Genomic DNA, 10,097 nt, shown 5'->3' on the forward strand with positions numbered 1-10,097 from the left:
ATATTACGCCCCTGATGATGCCAAGGAAATTCGGCGAAACGTTGGGCCATAAGGTGGAATAAACCTTGTTTTTATTCGCACTACAACGAAATAGATCAGAATAGCTTAAAGGAAACTTGATCTCCACATATGTCATACTGATCGGAAGAAAATTATTAAATTAAATTAAATTAAATTAAATTTAATTAAATTTAATTTAATTAAATTAAATATAAACAAAATAAAGAAAAAAAACAAATTAAACTGAACAAACAAAATAAAAATCATACAAGACAAAATAAAATAAAAAATTAAATAATATAAAATAAAATTAAATTAGAGAAATAATAAATAAAATTAAGTAAAATAAAACAAATCTAAATCACCGTGGTGTGATGGTAGCGTGCTCCGCCTACCACACCGTATGCCCTGGGTTCGCACCCCGGGCAAAGCAGCATCAAAATTTTAGAAATAAGGTTTTTAAATTAGAAGACAATTTCTCTAAGCGGGGTCGCCCCTCGGCAGTGTTTGGCAAGCGCTCCGGGTGTATTTCTGCCATGAAAAGCTCTCAGTGAAAACTCATCTGCCTTGCAGATGCCGTTCGGAGTCGGCATAAAACATGTAGGTCCCGTCCGGCCAATTTGTAGGAAAATCAAGAGGAGCACGACGCAAATTGGAAGAGAAGCTCGGTCTTAGATCTCTTCGGAGTTTTTCGCGCCTTACATTTATTTTTATTTATTAAATAAAACAAAATTAAATAAAGTTAAATAAAATATTAATAAAATAAAATAAAACAAAATAAAATACGAAAAATTCCAATTAAATTGAACAAAAAAATAAAAAAATAGAAGCAAATAAATAAAGTAATACTTTGTTCGAAATTTTAGTTAAATTTTCTCGAGTTTTGGAATTTTTTCGAAAATGCTTTCGTCGCAAAATTCATAGAAGTTGTTGTAAATCGAAAGTAAAATAAAATAATTTTAAACAAATTTTTAAATTAACGGTTTTATTGAAAACAATACTTACATGAAGTAATAATAACACTAAAAGCTAGAAAATAATTAGGTAGGTCCTAGATACTTTTTTTTTTTTTTTTTTGCGGGGAGACTGAAAAATGCCTAATGCACCATAATTGCTGCCGTCGCAGCAACCGTGTGTCCATAGACTAAAAAACAGCCCCGTTCTGGAACCGTCGCCCACCCCGGCACCACTTTCGCATTACTTCAGGGTGGCGTTCCATATTTCTCATTTTTTAAGAGCCTACTGTTGTCCCTGCGTCCAGGTTCCCGCTATTTGCTCTGAGTGTCCATTTAATCGCCACTGCTTCGCATGCGCATTTCTCTGCGATCCCTCTCTTTTGCTCACTGCAGTCCAGCACTCTTTCCTGTTGCACATATGTGATACTAAATTCTAGTTCAGTTCGCCGTGCTTCCGCTCATTCCATTGAGCTACGATCCAAACTAGTGTGAAAGTCCAACGCCCTTTACTCGAGGCCTCCCACCATTCTTGCCACTTAGCTATTGTTTGTGTCCTTGCTCTTTTCTTGTCTTCTTCAGATGGTCGCTCGATATTAGTGTTATACAGATCGGCCGTTTCGCTTGCCAGTAAGTCCACTGGGATTTTCCTGGTTAGAACCAGGATCGCGTCGTCGGACACCGTCCGATACTAGATACTAGTCAGCACACTCCTCACCAATCTAGGGCGTCGATCAGACAATTAAATAAAAGCGTTGGAAGCGTCAAATTTCTATTGATAGTCATAAGTAAGACCAACTGAACTTTAATCAACGCCCAACGCTTTTATTTAATTGTCTGATCAACGCCCTAGATTGATGAGGAGTGTGCTGACTAGTACCTAGGACCTACCTAATTATTTTGCAGCTTTTAGTATTATTATTACTTCATGTAAGTATTGTTTTCAATAAAACCGTTTAATTTAAAAAAAAATTTGAATTTTTTTTTTTCAAGTTTTTAGTCTTCATTTAATTGCCTATTATTTCTCATTCTATTTAGTTCATTTAGTGACTCATTACTACAAGGCCTCTTTCCTCACAATTTCTTACAATCTAAGTTCTCAATACAGACTTTACTTGACTCTGCGCCAAGTATGCTTGTCCCTCCTCCAACTCCAAAGTATTTTGATGCCACTTCTACAGGACTGTATGTATTATTTGTTCCAAATATGAGCCAAATCGGACCACAAATACGATTTTTTTAATATCTCGATCCTCGCGCCACCTAGCGGCGATTTTTTTCATAGGTCGCTTTCTATACATGTATGTATTATGTGTTCCAATTATTAACCAAATCGGATCCCAAAAACGGTTTTTTGAAATATTTCGATCCATGCGCCACCTATCAGAGTTTTTTCTTGTTATTGCATTGTCATCGGGTTCTGAACTATATTCCAAGTTTCAAGCTTGTACCTTATCGGGAAGTTACTTAAATTTCAATTACAAAATTCGTGCCAGCCAGCCAGCCTAATTAAAACCGTTTAAAAATAGGACTGAATTGGCGAAAATTGAAAAAATCACCACTGCTATTTTTCTACTCGGAGCTGTAGGTACATGTGCTAAAACTTATATATGTATATGATCCGTGAATACATAAAAAATTAAATACATTTTTGATATTTATGTATACACATTATTTTATTTTAATTCTTTTTATTTTAGCTGATTAAATATTCTTTGAATATTTCCTCCATTTCACGATTTTATTTCTCACATGCACACTAAAGAATTTGCACAGCTTTATTTTACCTTTAAATTGTTATTTCTTTTTACTCATTTTCCTATTGCATTTTGGGGCGGCGTTTTTGCCGTTTCCTCGCTCGGGTGCAATTCAATTTCGAAATGTTTACAATTTTGTTGCCTCTAACTGGTCGAATATTGCGAGCATTTGAATGCAATTGTCGGTGTTGTTTTGGCGAATAGCGTACGTTTAAATGGCTCTAAATGGTTTTAAAGGTAAACAAAAAAAAAAAAAAAGATTTAGTAAAATATTTCAAAAAGATCAAAAACAAATCTATTGGCAAATCGCAAAACTTTGGTATTTGTGTCTGCATAGGCGCATAAATGCTATTTCTATTGTTAAAAAAGAAATGTCTATCGAAAATAATCGAATTGCTTGCTAAAAAGCAATGTTACGTTTTTTATTCAATTGGCGAAAAATAAATGTCTGAAAAAAGTTTAAATTATATTTAAGTTAACAAAATAAATAAACCGAGTTTCGTGTTATGGCTCCTGAAACGTTTGCAATTACGGGGAAAAATGGGCGGTGCCACGCCTAATTTCGAAAGTTGTTCATTTGCGCATTACTTATTATAATGACATCTTAAAAATAATGGTATAAAGCTACTACTCGAAAAGATCACCGATTATTTTAAAATTTCATTATAACAATGGTCCTGAGCCGATTACGTTCATTTTTGTCAGGCTCGGAGGGTGGAGATGTGTATAGAAGTCCACGTAAGTGGAAAAAGCATCTCATCGGCATCCACTATGAAACGGCCAGACTACGTTCATTTTTGTCAGGCTCGGAGGGTGGAGCTGTGTATAGAAGTCCACGTAAGTGGGAAAAGCATCTCATCGGCAGCCACTATGAAATAGCCAGGGTGTTTTCTTAAATGCCATTCAAGCAGCTCAGGCGACAACCTAGCTAGGCCACTCCGTCATAATTGGTTTAGGAGCTAGCTGGGGGACTTCGTCAGCAATGTCTGATCACTGTAAGGTGCGGGTGCAAGCGGGCTTCTATCTTGAGGTTGGGACCCGGCACATAAAATCAAGATTCTAATAAAGCCAAAGAGTGCTGCCTTGGAAGTTCGGACTGAGTAGCCAATTGAAAGTAAAGTCCTTTCGAAACGAAGAATAAAGTTACTTATCGTACTTGTTCTGCTACATGATGCAGAAGCATGGATCATAACAACGAGCTCTATGCAGACACCAACATAGTCCGACGAATTAAAACGCAGCGGCTCTACTGGCTCAGTCATGTTATGCGAATAAAATATTATGCTCCTACCAAAATTGAACTCTGATTAGAACCCGCCTATGGAAGCAGAAGAAGGGGACGCCCACTTCCAGGAACACGATTTACATTCCCCTGATTTGAGCTCTGACACATTGAAAAAAGATTTCAGACCGATCGGTCTTCCGTTGTTTTACGTTGGATTTCTCGGCAGTTGCTGTCGGCATCGCAACATGACTGTTACCACAGCAGATTAATGAATGCGCCTCATAGCTCTACTGTTAAACAAAACGAAGGGGTGCCTAGAGCACAGTAAACATGACCATCTGGGTAAGTGTTAGTATAAGGAAAATCAGGTAGATCGCAGACCGAAGCATATCTCGGGAAACTGTCACGATTGTCTTTAAGCCCCTATGGGTACAATTAAACAAGATGTATTTGGGTGTAAGAATTCTGGGTTCCATTGTTCAAACGTCGTCTGCTCCTATACAGATGGTCCTTGATTCAGCAAACGCTGCCAGGACACTACCTTTGACAAAGTACCAAATTCGCCTGTGTTGGTCTTAACTGACGGTCTTGTGGGTTTGTCGCAGAAGATCACGTCGTTTGGATAACACTACAGCATTAGCTGTAAAGTTTTAGAATTATCTGTTTGCTCGGCAAGGCACGGTCCTTTCCAATTGGCAGGGAAATTTTAATTCCAGAAGTCATGCTGTGCACGGAAGCCGCAGAGTATTATGCGATATTCGCTCTTAAGTAACGCACCGATGTTAAGCGCGTATGCATTCCGCCAATAGGTGGTTTGGTCGACATCGCCTGATAAGATAGTTACACATAACGTTCCAAGCTATTGTTTCCATTGTCGTATTCGGGGTCAAATAGATTGAACTGCACAGCAAAGAGCCGGGATTGTTTCTAAGAAATTTGAAGGACAACGTCCGACGGCGGTTAGCCGGAAACATCCCGTTCGACTCGAGTAAAAAAGAAAAATACATGGCGCGATAACACCCGCAGAGAACTTAGGCCGAGCTTATCTATCTACCAAATTGGCGGGACAGGACCTACATGTTTTACGTCATTTCGAACGGCATCTGCAAGACAGATGGGTTTTCATTGAGTAGCTTGTTTTTAAATTTTTGATGTTGCTTTGCCAGGGATTTGAAGGGTCTTCGGTGTGGTAGGCGGAGAACGCGGTACTTAGAACTGGTGACGCTGCATAATTTCATCATAGCTGTGTCGATGCACTATATTCTATCGTCATCGATTGGGGTATCGGATTCATCATCTCCCTCATCAAATATAATTTTGATCCGAGTTGATAATGGGATCTCGCATAGTGCGCTCATCCAAGACGCTGACCTACATACATATTTACATATTAATACGGTTCGGCTAAACCTTGCCATCCGAGGAGGCATGGATGCAGAATCGTTTATCTGCTCCTCATGTACTTTCCCTGAACTCGTAAGAGCTCCAAATGAATCACTTATTTACCTATAAAGATTACAAATCATCATATGGCTACTTAATTGTATTTTTATAATTTTTTTACGATTGATTTTTCAACTAAATTTTCTTCTGTTTATCTCCCCTCCAACCGAATTTCACTTGCTGTTTGCTTCCTTTCATGGCGCACATGTCCCCGAGTATGCCAATGTACACAATCTTCTTTTGTTCATTGCACGTTGCTCGGTGGCTATTATCCATGTTGTTGTTTTGCATTGAATTGCTATTTTTAAAAGGCATCACTTGTACATTTTAATTAATGCCCATTTAATTGTCTTTGTGCAACGGAAATATCCACCAATCGGCGTTTGTGCTGAGGATGGCTGCTGGCTCGTCTAATGGCAGCAAAGCCTTCGCGTATTTGATAATTTTTATAATTTTTTTTTGTTTTTTACATTTTTCTATGTCGACTCAGAGGAAATTCGCAAGGCATTTGATGGACAGGCTTACATGCAAAACAAGAAAATTTACAAAACATTTTAATATCTTTGATTCATAGGAAATTAGTTGTGCAAGCCATTTGATATATGTGACCCGGTCTATGAAAAGGTGGCTTATGACTCAAAAAAGAAATTGCGAGAAACAGCTGTTTTTATTATTATTATTTTTTTTTTTAGTCATAAGCCACCTTTTCATAGACCGGGTCACATATGGGGATGCGTTTTCTTCTTTAATAAGTCTTCCTCGATTTGTCTATATCTACTTATTTAAGGACCCCTTCCTTGCTTTCAAATATGGGTGATCGATAGGAATACTCTCTGAACCGGATCATCTTCATTCATTGTCATGATATGGCTTAAAGCGTGTTACGCTTCTTGTACGCCACGCAAGGGTTGTTGTTCTATTCTAAAAAACTGGAAACACCTTTACGGGGTATTTCGTTCTTTTGTGAAAATTGTTGCCTGCTCGCAACGCAAAAGCGTTGGCAACGCAAAAGCGGTGTGGCAGTGCAACTATGTGAAACTCTCAATTCGCTCTTAAGTTCCACATATACTCTGTTAATATGAGTTAATATGGTGAGTTGAAATGTTCTATGTATTCACTATAAATGTTGAACATTTTCTGGGGTAGGAGTAGGTCTATTAAGGCTTTACCATTTATTTAGGGCAACAATTTATTTCAGAAAAGAAAATTCTATTAGCCATCGAAGCACTTGGGCAGATACTTGACATAATGGGGAACCTCTTTGGCTGCATCCAGGTACTGCAGATGACCATACATATTTCGATCGGTGACAAAGGCTATCAACCTCAAGCTGTTGCGAGATGTTATATCGTGGAGGCTGAATTTTCTACTGTCCGAACAAATACCCATCCTTGTTCACCATTACGTCAAGGTCGCCCATTATTAGTTTGATCTCATCAAATATATTTTCTCGTTCCTTATTCACTTCAGCAGCTTTATCTATTAGTGAAAAACCTCGCCTTGGTGTGTGTCGTGGCGCTTTCACAACATAAAACCAATACTGTGGCTCCGAAATGTGTGCGTTGCTTTTTATGGCCCATGGAGGAGAGGTCACAAGACCTTGTTCACTATTACGTCAAGGGCGCCCATCATTAGTTTGATCTCATTAAATATATTTTCTAGTTCCTTATTCACTTCAGCAGCTTTATCTATTGGTGAAAAACCTCGCCTTGGTGTGTGTCGTGGCGCTTTCACAACATAAAATCAATACTGTGACTCCGAAATATGTGCGTTGCTTTCCATGGCCAATGGAGGAGACGACACAAGATCAAAATTGCCCCCTGCATTTTTCCCTTCTTCGAATTTCTTGTATGGCGGTTATGTCAGTTCTTGCCTTCAAGACGGATATCAAACCGGCAGTACCTTCACCTGAAAGGATCCGAAAACTCTAGATTCATGACCTCAAACTATGATTATTGAAACAGTTGCGGTGGTTGTCATCAGAAAAAGGAGACCTCATCCAGAGAATTTTATTAGGTTATTTTTTTTTATTGGGGCGTACAGTGCGATTCTTAAACCAAGCAGTATTTACTGTCCCAACTCTTTGACTAAATTTGGACTAGGACACCACCCTGCGGTACGCCATGTTTAATTCGTCTTGATTATGATGTTCCTGAACTTTGCCGATGCCTGCCCACCAAACAGACGGTTTGCGGTGCATGCACTTTTTGAGAATAAGAGTCTCAGCAGTAACGAGCTGTGACTGACTATGTCAAAATCTTTTCACAAGTCTAGCGCAACGAGCACTGTGCTGTGGCAGTGTAGTGCAGTGGAAATATTATGTAATTTTCGAAAGCCATGCTGCTTGTTAGCAAGTCGCCAGGATATTGCTATCTTGCAAGGTCACGAGATATAGCTAAAGTTGCGGTTTCCGTTGGAAAATTTGACCGGATTTCCGAAACTTTTCCAGCAGGAATAAAACGAGCTGCCGCGTATCCGATGACCTTGCAGAAAGCACTTTCCATTTGACGGACATCGTTCGGGACTGGAAGGGCAGCGAAAATATTGTTGTTGTATTAAACATAAAGACATTCTCCGAAGGCTTTGGGGAGTGTTATCGATATTGATGTTAACTTACCGGATATAGAACCGGCAGTTCCGGTAAAAAAGCATCATTAAGGTACTAGTCCGACCATCTGGGGAACGACTAATATGACCACATTAAACCTTCTAGGCCAGCCCGCTCTCCCCAGCCCCTAGTTCCATGAGGAACTTGGGGTCGCCAGAGCCTCGCTGCTAAATATGTGTATGATAACTCATATTTGAAACAGGATTTCCCTGGTGTAGGTGAGGCTGACAAGCTTTTAAGCTATAAAGCTTTGTATTGCGCTTATCAACCCCTTGAATTCCGCAAAAATAGTGTCGGTGTATGCTCTACATTCCATCCACTTTCCTTTTTAGAAACTGATGAAAGCGACAGTGGAGCAACTACATTCGACCCACTTTCCTTTTTTGAAACGGATAAAAGCGCCTAGCTCTATGTAGTGAATTCCGCTGATTGCTCGAGCCAAAGGAGCGTGAGGTGCTAGTCGGATGCCAATGATAACATCGGCTGCAATTGACGAAGCTTACAAGCCGTGCACTTACAATGTAGATTTCCGGCTAGCTATGAAAATTGCATATCTGTGGGGCATCTCCGTTTATCGTGCAGAGTGCCGTGTCTACTATTTCATCCGCCAGTATCTTACCTCTATTGTCTGCTTGTAAATCAAAATGCCACAGATCGTTGTGGGCATTAAAATCGTCAAGATTTATGCGATTTTCCCTAGTAAGAAGGTCACTTATATCAGCGCAATATCCACTGGAGCAGCAGAGACGGTTTATATGTTAATAATTTTTAAGCTCCCATCGCTGACCAGACGAATATTCCGTGACACTCTAGGTCACAGTCCGTGCGGCCGTTCTCGGAATCAAATAGATTATACTGCACAGAGTTATCTTTCTAGTTGGTTTACAGTTTAAATGAGTACTTTCAAGTGCAACGCGGAAGATGTCTGTACTCTGAGGGTAAGATACGGGTGAGTGCGCCTTGGTGGTATCATTCTAGTTCTCTGGTACTGTAGGCCGTCCCTAGGAGAATGCCTGCGTGCTCCGTGGTTTTAGGTGCTCTGCTTGATAGCACAATGCAGCAAAAGTACTGAACCCAGATCGTCCAGGAAAATGGCATCGACCAAGACAAATACTGCATTGGACACATGTCGCAAACGTGTATATTATGTACTGGAAAAGGGTGCACAAGGTGATAGGGACTAGGGTCTGTTTCCCTGGCCTACTCGTGGACTGCTGCCGCAAAGAAGAGGTGAAGACGGGTGCAGGGCTGATGCTTGGGATTGCTTCCAGATAGGCGACGTAGATAGTAGTTATTGGGGAGCCGTGTGAGCTGGAGATTGGCAACAGCGGGTACTTGTTGTGGTTGATGAGCAGCGGGCTGCAAGAAGGCAGAGGTGGCAAACTATGGAAAACCACGGCGCAAAAAAAAAAGGTGTCATAAAATAAAAAAAAAAGAAAAACTGAGGAGGTCGAGGAATATTTGGATATAGTCCAGAAAATCCGTTCGATGCAACCGTCCTTTGCACGTGACACACTGACATGAGTGTGACCATCCGAAAACCAGGGTTAGGTTCAACACGTTCCCGTAGCAAAAAAGTATAGAGTAGTCCCGCTGGAACGATCTGCTAATGAGAATGACAATCTGTGGGAGGAACGCAATTGGCAATTTTCATGTGGTTGTACACAGGAAAACATTATGAGTACAATGGTATTTTGCACGAATTGGCCAGGGTAATTTTTTATAAGCGCAGCCGAAGGCCATCAACGCACAAAGGTTTTCTGCGCAAAAATACTAGGGATCACACTTCCAGTTTTCTTCCGCCTTCGTATTACTTATACTGATGTCAAGACGCGCCGTTTGACACCTCTACCGATATATTTGGATGCATATTATTAGCCGACCGTCTTTCAAGAATTTTACCCAATTTAAATCGGGTAACACTGCTCGGGAGAAATCCCGATAATTTTTTACTTTAGCTCACAGTTGCCAAAACTCGTCCAAAAATATCGGCAGCGGTGTCCAAAGACGCGCTTTGGACCCAGGGCCATGAATCAGAAAGAGGAAATTGAAAATTGTATTTCTTTAAAGAGATATTTGCATGAGTTTGGAGGAGTTTTAGCAGTTGTGAA

Source organism: Eurosta solidaginis, chromosome 3, assembly GCF_040869045.1.
Source record: "Eurosta solidaginis isolate ZX-2024a chromosome 3, ASM4086904v1, whole genome shotgun sequence".
In the NCBI taxonomy this organism is placed as follows: Eukaryota; Metazoa; Arthropoda; class Insecta; order Diptera; family Tephritidae; genus Eurosta; species Eurosta solidaginis.